Here is a 12,006-nt window from a genome sequence, read left to right as displayed (position 1 = left end):
CTCATTTCAATAAATCTGGTAGCTAAGCATAGACAACAAAACATGAATTAGTTCACATTAGACAAAGTATACATTTTAAATTAGGCTACAGAACTTAATCTATAGTAGATTTCTGAATTCACATAAATGACTCAAAAAACATTTATTACAAGTTTGCAGTATGTTTTAGGCAGCACTATGTACTATTTTCCTGAACAAACTATTCTAAAAGTGGATAAGAGTTGAAGGCAAAAAGGGGCAAAAGTAGTGAAAATTAGGAGCCATATCATCCTCCACTCACTATCACAAGTTAGCAACCACCAGGGTTGGGGTCAATTCCATTTCTATTCGAGTCAATTCCATTACTATTGGAGTTAATTCAGAAAGCAAACCAAATTCCAATTCCAAATGTTCCTCTTTTCAAAGGATTGATGATAACTGTAATTTCAGTGTTCAATTAACTGGAATTGCATTTTTTTTAAATGCTGGCAATACTGGTATCAAACCATGCAAGTGTCAGTAGCATGAAATAACATCTACTTTCTCATTGAAACGGTTCATCACGAAACTTTTCATACACAGTAGAAAGTTGGAACGAACAACAAACTTAGTTAGAACCTGCTCTTACCATGACAAACTATCAGATTTCCCAATCTTCTCCTCCTCTTCTTCATCTTTAATGTTGACATTCAGCTCCAGTGTTTGACTACAGTCTTCCAGCTTCACTGATGCCATCTCTGGATCCTGCAGTGCAAACTGGGCTCCACTGTCACAATCAGGACCCAGTGACTGTGGGTTTGGACTCAGTGTGGAAGGAGAGAGGCAGGCAGGGTTTGTCCTCACTGTTGATGTTACCGGCCTCAGACTTAATCTCGGTCGGCCTGTAGTAATAAAGAATAACGGACACAAAAGTCATTGTCTTCACTGCTCTGGTGTAACAGTGTAGGTTCCGTCCCTCTCTTCGCCCCAACCTGGGCTCGAACCAGGGACCCTTGCACACATCAACAACTGACACCCACGAAGCATCGTTACCCATCGCGCCACAAAAGCTGCGGCTCTTGCAACGCAAGGGGAACAACCACTTCAGGTCTCAGAGCGAGTGACGTCACTGATTGAAACGCTATTAGCGCGCACCACCGCTAACTAACTAGCCATTTCACATCGGTTACACTGGCGCATTTCTTTATTCTCTAAAAAATATATTATATTTTTTCTTGTTCAATTATCTAATTTCAGTAGATTAGGTAGCTAAACATTGTCAACAAAACATGAATTCACATTAGACACAAATACTTTAAATTAGACAACGTAAGTTGCACTTAACCTATGGTAGAGTTCCTAAATTCATATAAATGACTCAAAAATCATTTAGTACGAGGTTGCAGTATGTTTTAGGCAGCACTATGAACTATTTTCCTGAATAACCTTGTCTTCGCTGTATTATTTCACACACAACCAATGGTCAGTGGTGGAAAAAAGTACTAAATTGTTATATTTGAGTGAAAGTTAAAAGTAACTGCTATAGATCAAATTCCGTATATTAATAAAGCTACAATATGTAACTTTTTGGGCAACCTGACCAAATGCACATAGAAATGTGAGTTATAGTCTAAGAAGCGGTAGATCTGTTCTGTGTGTGATATTTCTATGCTTTCCCTTCCTAAGTTTAGTTCTTGTCTTGTCTTTTGGTTTTGTACACCTAAATAGAGGATAACTACCGCTCATTCGGAAAGTATTCAGACCCCTTGACTTTTTCCACATTTTGTTACGTTACAGCCTTATTCTAAAATTGATTAAATAAAATGTTTTCCTCATCAATCTACACACAAAACCCAATAATTAAAAAGCAAAAACAGGTTTAGACATTTTTGCAAATGTTTTAAAAACAAACAAAAAACTAACATTTTACATAAGTATTCACTCTGACAGAGCTCCAGAGTTTCTCTGTGGAGATGGGAGAAACTCCCCAAATACAGGTCTGCCAAGCTTGTAGCGTCATACCCAAGAAGAATCAAGGCTGTAATTGCTGCCAAAGGTGCTTTTTTAAATTATTTTTTTCATTTTTAGTGTCAACAAAGTACTGAGTAAAGGGTCTGAATACTTATGTAAATGTGGTATTTAAGTTTTTACTTTGTCATTATGGAGTATTGTGTGTATATTGATGAGGGAAAAAAACTATTTAATCAATTTTAGAATAAGGCTGTAACGTAATAAAATGTGGAAAAAGTCAAGGGGTCTGAATACTTTCAAAATGCACTGTACAATATTTGTGGTTATGGAAAAGTTATTTCACACCAGTTTAGATGGTACAATGATTCTCCACACCGCTGGTTTTGTCACAAACTGAAATTATCAGTTTTATTCAAATTCATGCAACCAGGAAATGGAGGAGGGATTTCTGCATAACGCATCTTTAAGCAAACCAGACTGTTTTTATTTATTTATGGATGGCCAGGGGCACACTCCAACACTCAGGCATCATTTACAAACTGTCACGTCCTGACCCTAGTAAGATGTAATTTTCTATAGTAGAGTAGGTCAGGGTGTGACAGGGGGTGTTTTGTGTTTTCTATGTTTTGTATTTCTATGTTTATGTTCTAAGTTTCTATTTCTATGTTGTTTTTTTGGGTTGATCTCCAATTGGAGGCAGCTGGTCCTCGTTATCTCTGATTGGAGATCATATTTAAGTAGGGGTTTTTCTTCCTGGGCTTTTGTGGGTTATTATATTTTGAGTAGTGTTTGTTTCTCTCTGCGTCATGGTTTCTTGTTTTTGTCAATTCAGTTATTTATGTTTTGCAAAGTTTCACGGATTTAATAAAATGTGGAACTACAACCACGCTGCGCTTTGGTCCCCTCTATACGACAGCTGTGACAGAATAACCCACCATCAAAGGACCAAGCAGCGTGGGCAGGAGGACTGGATTAAGCAGCGTGCCCGGGAGGAGATGGCATCCTGGTCGCTGGAGGAGTTGGAGGAAAGGATAGACTGGACTTGGGAGCAGGTATTGGAGAGATACAACAGCCTGCCGGGGAAGCAGGTGGAGGCACGATACCAACGGCGAGGCAAGTGCGAGTTGCAGCCCCCAATTTTTTTTTGGGGGGGGGCACACGGGGAGATTGGCAGAGTCAGGTTGGAGACCTGTGCCAACTCCCCGTGCTTACTGTGGGGGGCGAGTGACCGAGCAAGCACCATGTTATGCTGAGATACGCACTGTGTCGCCAGTGCGCAGCCACAGCCCGGTGCGCTCGGTGCAAGCTCCTCACAGGTGCCGTGCTAGAGTTGGCATTCAGCCAGGAAGGAGTATGCCTGCTCAGCGCTCCTGGTCTCCGGTGCGTCTTCTCAGCCCAGGTTATCCTGCGCCAGCTCTACGCACGGTACCGCCAGTTCGCCAACACAAACCTGTGCGACCTGACACAACGCCTCGCGCTTGTCGGGCTACGGAGGTTATCCAGCTAGGACGGGTTGTGCCAGCCATAAGCTCCAGATCTTCAGTGTGCCTCCACAACCCAGTATACCCTGTGCCTGCTCTGCGCACCTGGCCTCCGGCGACACTCTCCAATCCGGAGCCTCCAGCGACCTTCCCTAGTCCAGAACTCCCAGCGACGTTCCCTAGTCCGGTGAGATCTATTCCAGCTCCATGAAGGAAGCCTCCAGCAACGTTCCCTAGTCCAGAACTCCCAGCGACGTTCCCTAGTCCGGTGAGACCTATTCCAGCTCCACGAAGGAAGTCTCCAGCGACGTTCCCTAGTCCAGAACTCCCAGCTACGTTCCCTAGTCCGGTGAGACCTATTCCAGCTCCACGAATGAAGCCTCGAGTGATGATCTATGGTCCGAAGCCTGTAGAGATGATCCATAGCAAGAAGCCTGTAGGGATGATCCCTGGCCCGGAGCCTGTAGGGATAATCCATGGCAAGAAGCCTTTAGGGATGATCAGTGGCCCGGAACCTGTAGTGATGATCCATGGCACGGAGCCTGCAGTGACGGTCCACAGTTCGGAACCTCCTGAGACGGTCCACAGTTCGGAACCTCCTGAGACGGCCTACAGTCCGGAACCTCCTGAGACGGCCTACAGTCCGGAACCTCCTGAGACGGCCTCTCGTCCAGAACCTCCTGAGACGGCCTACAGTCCGGAACCTTCGGAGAGGGTCCACAGTCCGGAACCTCCTGAGATGGCATACAGTCCAGAACCTCCTGAGACGGTCAACAGTCCGGAACCTTCTGAGACGGCCTACAGTCCGGAACCTCCTGAGAAGTTCCCCAGTCCAGAGTCTCCAGCAATGGCCTGCAGCCCAGAGTCTCCAGCGACGGCCTGCAGCTCAGAGTCTCCAGCGACGGCCTGCAGCCCAGAGCCTCCAGCGGCGGCCTGCAGCCCAGAGTCTCCAGCGGCGGCCTGCAGCCCAGAACCTCCAGCGGTGGCCTGCAGCCCAGAACCTCCAGCGCCGGCCTGCAGCCCAGAACCTCCAGAGATGATCTACAGTCCGGTTCCGATGACGACGATCCACGGTCTGGTGGTACTAAAGCAGAGGGATCAGCGGGTGGAGCGGGATTACGCCCCGAACTGGAGCCGCCTCCTCTACTGGAGGTTATGTGGACTGCATTTGAGCCGCCATAGACAATTATCACCCTCCCTACCCTCCCTTTTGTTTTGTGGTTTCTTTTGTTGTTTTATGTTGCATTCGGAGTCTGCACCTTTGGGGGGGGGTACTGTCACGTCCTGACCCTAGTAAGATGTCATTTTCTATAGTAGAGTAGGTCAGGGCGTGACAGGGGGTGTTTTGTGTTTTTCTATGTTTTGTATTTCTATGTATATGTTCTAAGTTTCTATTTCTATGTTGGTTTTTTTGGGTTGATCTCCAATTGGAGGTAGCTGGTCCTCGTTGTCTCTGATTGGAGATCATATTTAAGAAGGGGTTTTTCTCCCTGGATTTTTGTGGGTTATTATATTTTGAGTAGTGTTTGTTTCTCTCTGTGTCACGGTTTGTTGTTTTTGTCAGTTCAGTTATTTATGTTTTGCAAAGTTTCCAGGATGTAATAAAATGTGGAACTACAACCACGCTGCGCTTTGGTCCCCTCTATACGACAGCCGTGACACAAACGCAATATTTGCGTTTAGTTAGTCTGACAGATCAGAGGCAGTAGGGATGACAACGCGTTTATTGGACCATATTGCTCTCCTGCCTGAGCATTCGAAATGTAACAAGTACTTTTGGGTGTCAGGGAAATTGTATGGAAGAAAAAGTAGGCACAAGGGCTGTTTGGCGGGGCGAGGTTGGAGACCCAGGCCAGCTCCCCATACTCTTTTTGGACAGAAACAGACTGGACAGGTCCCGTGCTTTGGGGTAGGTGCTGTGGTGAGGCCTGGTATTTTTAGGCCGGTACGCGCAGTACCAGCGCCCCGCATGTGCCAGGGGAGAGTGGGCATCCAGCCTGAAGGGGTGATGCCAACCCTGAGCTCGAGACCGCCAGTGCGCCTCTACGGTCCAGTGTTTCCCGCTACACGCACTAGCCTTGAGGTGCGTGTCTCCAGGCTGGCACGTCCAGTACCAGCCCCACGCATCAGGCATCTAGTGCGTCAGCCCAGCCTCGCCAGTCAGGAGCTGCCAGAGCCGCTTGCCAGTCAGGAGCCGCCAGAGCTGCCCGCCAGTCAGGAGTCGCCAGAGCTGCCCGCCAGTCAGGAGTGGCCAGAGCTGCCCGCCAGTCAGGAGTCGCCAGAGCCGCCCGTCAGTCAGGAGCTGCCAGAGCGGCCCGTCTGCCCGGATCAGCCAGTGTGGCCCGTCTGCCCGGATCAGCCAGAGTGGCCCGTCTGCCCGGATCAGCCAGAGTGGCCCGTCTGCCCGGATCAGCCAGAGTGGCCCGTCTGCCCGGATCAGCCAGAGTGGCCCGTCTGCCTGGATCAGCCAGAGTGGCCCGTCTGCCTGGAGCTGCCAGAGTGGCCCGCCTATCCTCCGGCCCAGCCAGAGTGGCTCGCCTGTCCTCCGGCCCAGCCAGAGTGGCCCGCCTGTCCTCCGGCCCAGCAAGAGTGGCCAGCCTGTCCTCCGGCCCAGCCAGAGTGACCCGCCTGTCCTCCGGCCCAGCCAGAGTGGCCCGTCTGCCCTGGTCAGCCAGAGTGGCCCGTCTGCCCGGCGCAGCCATCGCCGCCCGCCAGCCGGGCACAGCCAGGGGCGCCACCTAAGTGGGCGACGCCGAAGGTGGGGCGAGGTCCACATCCCGCACCTGAGCCGCCTCCTATATAGGTGGGTTGGGGAGGGGGGGTGTAGCACAGTGCCGTCGTTGACGGCAGCCACCCTCCCTTCCCTCCCTTTAGTTTAGGGGGATATTTTTTGTTGTTTGGGGGGTTTTTGTCTTTTCTTTTAGGTGCAGTCGGGGTCTGCACCTTTAGGGGGGGGGGTACTGTCACGTCCTGACCAGCAGAGGGAGTAATTGTATTCGTTTTGGTCAGGACGTGGCAGAGGGTTTGTGTCTTTGTATGTATTTCTACATTCTGTCTAGTTTAGTTTTTCTGTTTAGGTTTGGGTGTTGGACTCTCAATTGGAGGCAGGTGTTTCTAGTTGCGTCTAATTGAGAGTCCCATAATTAGGTGTGTGTTTGGTTTGGGTTTTGTGGGTAGTTGTATTTTGCACTGCTAGTATTCATTTAGCCTGTGAAACTGTCCTTCGTCGTTCTAACTGTTTTGTTGTTTTTTCGTGGTCTCTTTATTTAATAAATATAAAGATGAGCATTGACATTCCCGCTGCGTATTGGTCCTTCCTTCTACACAACGACAACTGATAATTTGTAAAAATCCAAATAACTTCACAGATCTTCATTGTAAAGGGTTTAAACACTGTTTCCCATGCTTATTCAATGAACCATAAACAATTAATGAACATGCACCTGTGGAACGGTAGCTAAGACACTAACAGCTTACAGACGTTAGGCAATTAAGGTCACAGTTATGAAAGCTTAGGACACTAAAGAGGCCTTTCTACTGACTCTGAAAAACACCAAAAGAAAGATGCCCAGGGTCCCTGCTCATCTGCGTGAACGTGCCTTAGGCATGCTTCAAGGAGGAATGAGGACTGCAGATGTGGTCAGGGAAATAAATTGCAATGTCCGTACTGTGAGCTGCCTAAGACAGCACTACAGGGAGATCGTCCTCACAGTGGCAGACCACGTGTAACAACACCTGCACAGGATCGGTACATGCAAACATCACACCTGCGAGACAGGTACAGGATGGCAACAACAACTGCCCGAGTTACACCAGGAACGCACAATCCCTCCATCAGTGCTCAGACTGTCCGCAATAGGTTGAGAGAGGCTGGACTGAGGGCTTATAGGCCTGTTGTAAGGCAGGTCCTCACCAGACATCACCGGTACCAACGTCGCCTATGGGCACAAACCCACCGTCGCTGGACCAGACAGGACTAGCAAAAAGTGCTCTTCACTGACGAGTCGCGGTTTTGTCTCACCAGGGGTGATGGTCGGATTCGCGTTTATCGTCGAAGGAATGAGCGTTACACTGAGGCCTGTACTCTGGAGCGGGATCGATTTGGAGGTGGAGGGTCCGTCATGGTCTGGGGCGGTGTGTCACAGCATCATCGGACCTAGCTGGTTGTCATTGCAGCCAATCTCAGCGAGTGTGGTGTCCATAATAATAGAAAAACATGAGCTTCCTGCATCTCTCCCTGAATGTCACACTTCACTCGCTCGGCTAAGATATAAATCAGCTCATTTTGGATTTGAGGACTGAGATAGTTAACGGATCCTGTGGGGCATTCTAAAAGTTATTTCAGAACTGGGTCGTAAAATGACAGCAGTTCAATTATACTGAGAAGATTCCCACTGTTGACCTGCCCCAGCTTTTCACAGTGCCCCAGCTGAACGACAAATTACATGATGCAAGTGTGAGAGTTACATTAACTATGCGCTCCAACACCTGTCGCCAGAAATTTGCTGAGTTACACACGCCTCTCTCCATTTCTGCGTCAATAGTGCCATTGAGCTTCCATTGCTCATATACCAAACAGGCACCCATGTGAATCTGGGATGTCTCATGACATGCTATTTTGGGTGTTAGATGGCGCCAATCTCTCACCCCATTCACCCATGCATCAGAGAAGAACGGGGCACTCTGATCTCCGAACTACTAGCAAGGCTCACAATACGTACAATCTAGCTTGGCTGAATAACATAGCCATGTACGTGGTAATTTGATTCCAGCCTTGGTTGTAGTGGTGTAATTCGACTCGGAAAAACACCGCCTTTCCTCATCTCTTGGGAATGGGCCAGTAGGTTTACACGAGCCTAATGCAATAACGTGCTGTTTAACTTTTGGATCCACATTTGTTGCATAGGTAAAAAGGCCGTCTGTCCCACTTCCGCCTGTTTCCTTACCCGCCACGATTCTAGCTTCGCCCTGCTCCTCTTCCTCCCCGCCCGGCCCGGGGATAGCTTGTCCGGCCTGGCTTGTGTTCAGGGTCGTATCCGCGAATACCTGACAACCTGTATCCTCCTCTGTCAAAGTTGCTTCTTCTGGTACGATGGAACAGCTTGGCCTTGGCTCACTTGACCCGCTAAAAGCTGCTGCTGGCAATGATAAACCTACATCCTCTTCTGGTCCCGCTACATTGCTTGTGCTAGCAATGGCTGCACTTGAACTGCACTTGAAAAAGGAATCTAATGTAACTCATTTTGATACCTCCTTTGCTTTCTCATTTTTGGCCTTGCTTTTTTGTGCTCCACTTTTGTGTTGATACATTGCTCATTTTTAAATCCGTAATTTTCTATTCTCGACATTCTGTCTTTATTATTTTTTTCACCCGTCACTTGATAGCTAGCTCAACTGTTGCTTACAACAATGACAGAAACAACAACGCTTTGGAGAGTATTTGCACAATGAATCCCAGAATTGTGGGGGCGGCAGGTAGCCTAGTGGTTCGATCATTAGTAGTAACCGAAAGGTTGCTAGATCGAATCCCCGAGCTGACAAGGTAAAAATCTGTCGTTCTGCCCCTGAACAAGGCAGTCATTGAAAATAAGAATTTGTTCTTAACTGACTTGCCTAGTTAAATTAAGGTTAAATAACAATAAAATATGTACATGCTAAAAACACCACTGTAAAGCACATAGGGTGTTCACTCCTTAGGCCTTCCTTCCTTTCTGCGTTGGACTTCAGCCTCATGTCTGGGGTGGAACATCTACTTCTGAAAGTACCATGCTTAGATTCATAATGACATCTCAGATTGAATTCTTTGCAAACAGCGACAGTCTCGTTACAAACAAGACACACTGGTTTGAAATTGGAGAAGTACGATGAATATGGGTGATCAAATCCAATTTTATGTCACATGTGCCGAATACAACAGGTGTAGACATTACAGTGAAATGCTAACTTACAAGCCCTTAACCAACAATGCAGTTTTAAGAATAAAAATAAATAAAAATAAAAGTAACAAATTATTAAAGAGCAGCAGTAAAATAACAATAGCGAGGCTATATCCAGGGGGTACTGGTACAGAGTCAATGTGCGTGGGCACCGGTTAGTCAAGGTAATTGAGGTAATATGTACATGTAAGTAGAGTTATTAAAGTGACTATGCATAGAAAATAACAGAGTAGCATCAGTATAAAAAGGGGGGGGGGGGCAATGCAAATAGTGGGTAGCCATTTGATTAGCTGTTCAGGAGTCTTATGGCTTGGGGGTAGAAGCTGTTTAGAAGCCTCTTGGTCCTAGACTTGGTGCTCTGGTACTGCTTGCTGTGCGGTAGCAGAGAGAACAGTCTATGACTAGGGTGGCTGGAGTCTTTGACAATTTTTAGGGCCTTCCTCTGACATGTTATATAAAACACCTTAGGCGCAATTTCTGTAATTCCCTTTTCAACTAAAATAGCTAATTTTATGGCGTAGTGGTAATGACATTTCCCCTCAGGTATTCGGAGAAACCGCTAAAAATCTGTAGTTGTTAAATAGTTTGGTCTCAGCCACTATTAGATCTTGTTTCCAGACAGAGTGAAGAAGATATTCAGAGAAAAAGCAGTTTCAAGAGATTTTATTTTCCAAAACATTTAACATGCCTGTATTTGTAAAATCAACCATATATTTTAAAAGAACAGGTTGACTATTAATATAGACATGGGTGATTTTACCACTGTAATCAGATCAACATTATTATGTTATGGTCATTGAATTGATTAGCCCACTAACCACGTGTTAAATGTGTAGTGTAGCCCACACTGTGTAGGACTATGAATTGGGCAGCTATAGGCTATTTGTTAATAGGATAATTATGTTCTGGCCCCCACACCAGCTACAAGTGTCACGCCCTGATCTGTTTCACCTGTCCTTGTGCTTGTCTCCACCCTCCTCCAGGTGTCGCCCATCTTCCCCACTTATCCCCAGGGTATTTATGCCTGTGCCAGTTTGTCTTCTTAGTTCAAGCCTAACAGTGTTTTGTGTCTCAGCTCCTGCTTTTTCCAGTCTTTCTTTTCTCTCCCTCCTGGTTTTGACCCCCGCCTGTCCTGACTCTGAGCCCGCCTGCCTGACCATTCTGCCTGCTGTCCTGTACCTTTGGCTTTACTCTGGATTACCGACCTCTGCCTGACCTGACCCTGGGCCTGCCTACCGTCCTGTACCTTGGCCCCACTACTCTGGATTATCAACCCCAGCCTACCTTGACCTGTCATTCGCCTGTCCGTGTTGTTACAATAAACATTGTTACTTCTACACAGTCTGCACTTGGGTCTTACCTGAAACCTGATAACAAGTTATCTCAGGTCATAAATTCCTGGAGAAGACTCTCTCCCCCTGGCCATGCAGAAAGAGACACATGTAGAAGAAGTTCCTTTGTTCTCTCTATCACAGAACTTGAGAACTGAACAATATCCATGTTTTGGAGAATGTGTAAACGATCGGTGGAGAAGCTAGCTACGACCCGGTCCATTTTGTTTCATGTTTGTGACCTCATGAAAGGTTGTAGTTATTATAGGAATTATAGGACTATTTCTCTCTATACGATTTGTATTTCATATACCTTTGACTATTGGATGTTCTTATAGGCACTTTAGTATTGCCAGTGTAACAGTATAGCTTCCGTCCCTCTCCTCGCTCCTACCTGGGCTTGAACCAGGAACACATCGACAACAGCCACCCTCGAAGCAGCGTTACCCATGTAGAGCAAGGGGAAACAACTACTCCAAGTCTCAGAGCGAGTGACGTTTGAAACGCTATTAGCGCGCACCCGGCTAACTAGCTAGCCATTTCATATCGGTTACACCAGCCTAATCTTGGGAGTTGACAGGCTTGAAGTCATAAACAGCGCAATGCATTGCGAAGGGCTGCTGGCAAAACGCATGAAAGTGCTATTTTGAATGAATGCTTACGAGCCTGCTGCTGCCTACCACCGCTCAGTCAGACTGCTCTACCAAATCATAGACTTAATTATAACATAATAACACAGAAATACGAGCCTTAGGTCATTAATATGGTCGAATCCGGAAACTATCATCTCGAAAACAAAATGTTATTCCTGTTACATTACACAACCTTCAATGTTATGTCAATTACGTAAAATTCTGGCAAATTAGTTCGCAACGAGCCAGGCGGCCCAAACTGTTGCATATACCCTGACTGCGTGCAATGAACGCAAAAATGACACAATTTCACCTGGTTAATATTGCCTGCTAACCTGGATTTCTTTTAGCTAAATATGCAGGTTTAAAAATATATACTTCTGTGTATTGATTTTAAGAAAGGCATTGATATTTATGGTTAGGTACAGTCGTGCAACGATTGTGCTTTTTTCGCAAATTCGCTTTTGTTAAATCATCCCCCGTTTGGCGAAGTCGGCTGTCTTTGTTAGAAAGAAATAGTCTTCACAGTTCGCAACAAGCCAGGCGGCCCAAACTGCTGCATATACCCTGACTCTATTTGCAAGAGAAGTGACACATTTTCCCTAGTTAAAAGAAATTCATGTTAGCAGGCAATATTAACTAAATATGCAGGTTTAAAAATATATACTTGTGTATTGATTTTAAGAAGGGCATTGAT

At 46.5% G+C, this 12,006-nt stretch overlaps 2 protein-coding genes across 9 annotated transcripts in view; one reads left to right on the top strand and one right to left on the bottom strand.

The window, feature by feature from the left end:
- Positions 1-12,006, bottom strand: part of LOC115179515 (zinc finger protein OZF) — a 919,448-nt gene that overhangs the window by 744,840 nt on the left and 162,602 nt on the right. The gene's annotated exons all lie outside the window — the stretch shown is intronic.
- Positions 1-12,006, top strand: part of LOC115179511 (zinc finger protein 665) — a 514,676-nt gene that overhangs the window by 387,382 nt on the left and 115,288 nt on the right. The window lies entirely within an intron of this gene.

Source organism: Salmo trutta, chromosome 39 (assembly GCF_901001165.1).
Source record: "Salmo trutta chromosome 39, fSalTru1.1, whole genome shotgun sequence".
Classification (NCBI taxonomy): Eukaryota; Metazoa; Chordata; class Actinopteri; order Salmoniformes; family Salmonidae; genus Salmo; species Salmo trutta.
The sequence above is the reverse complement of the archived record's forward strand: the minus strand, read 5'-3'. Positions and strand labels throughout refer to the sequence as shown.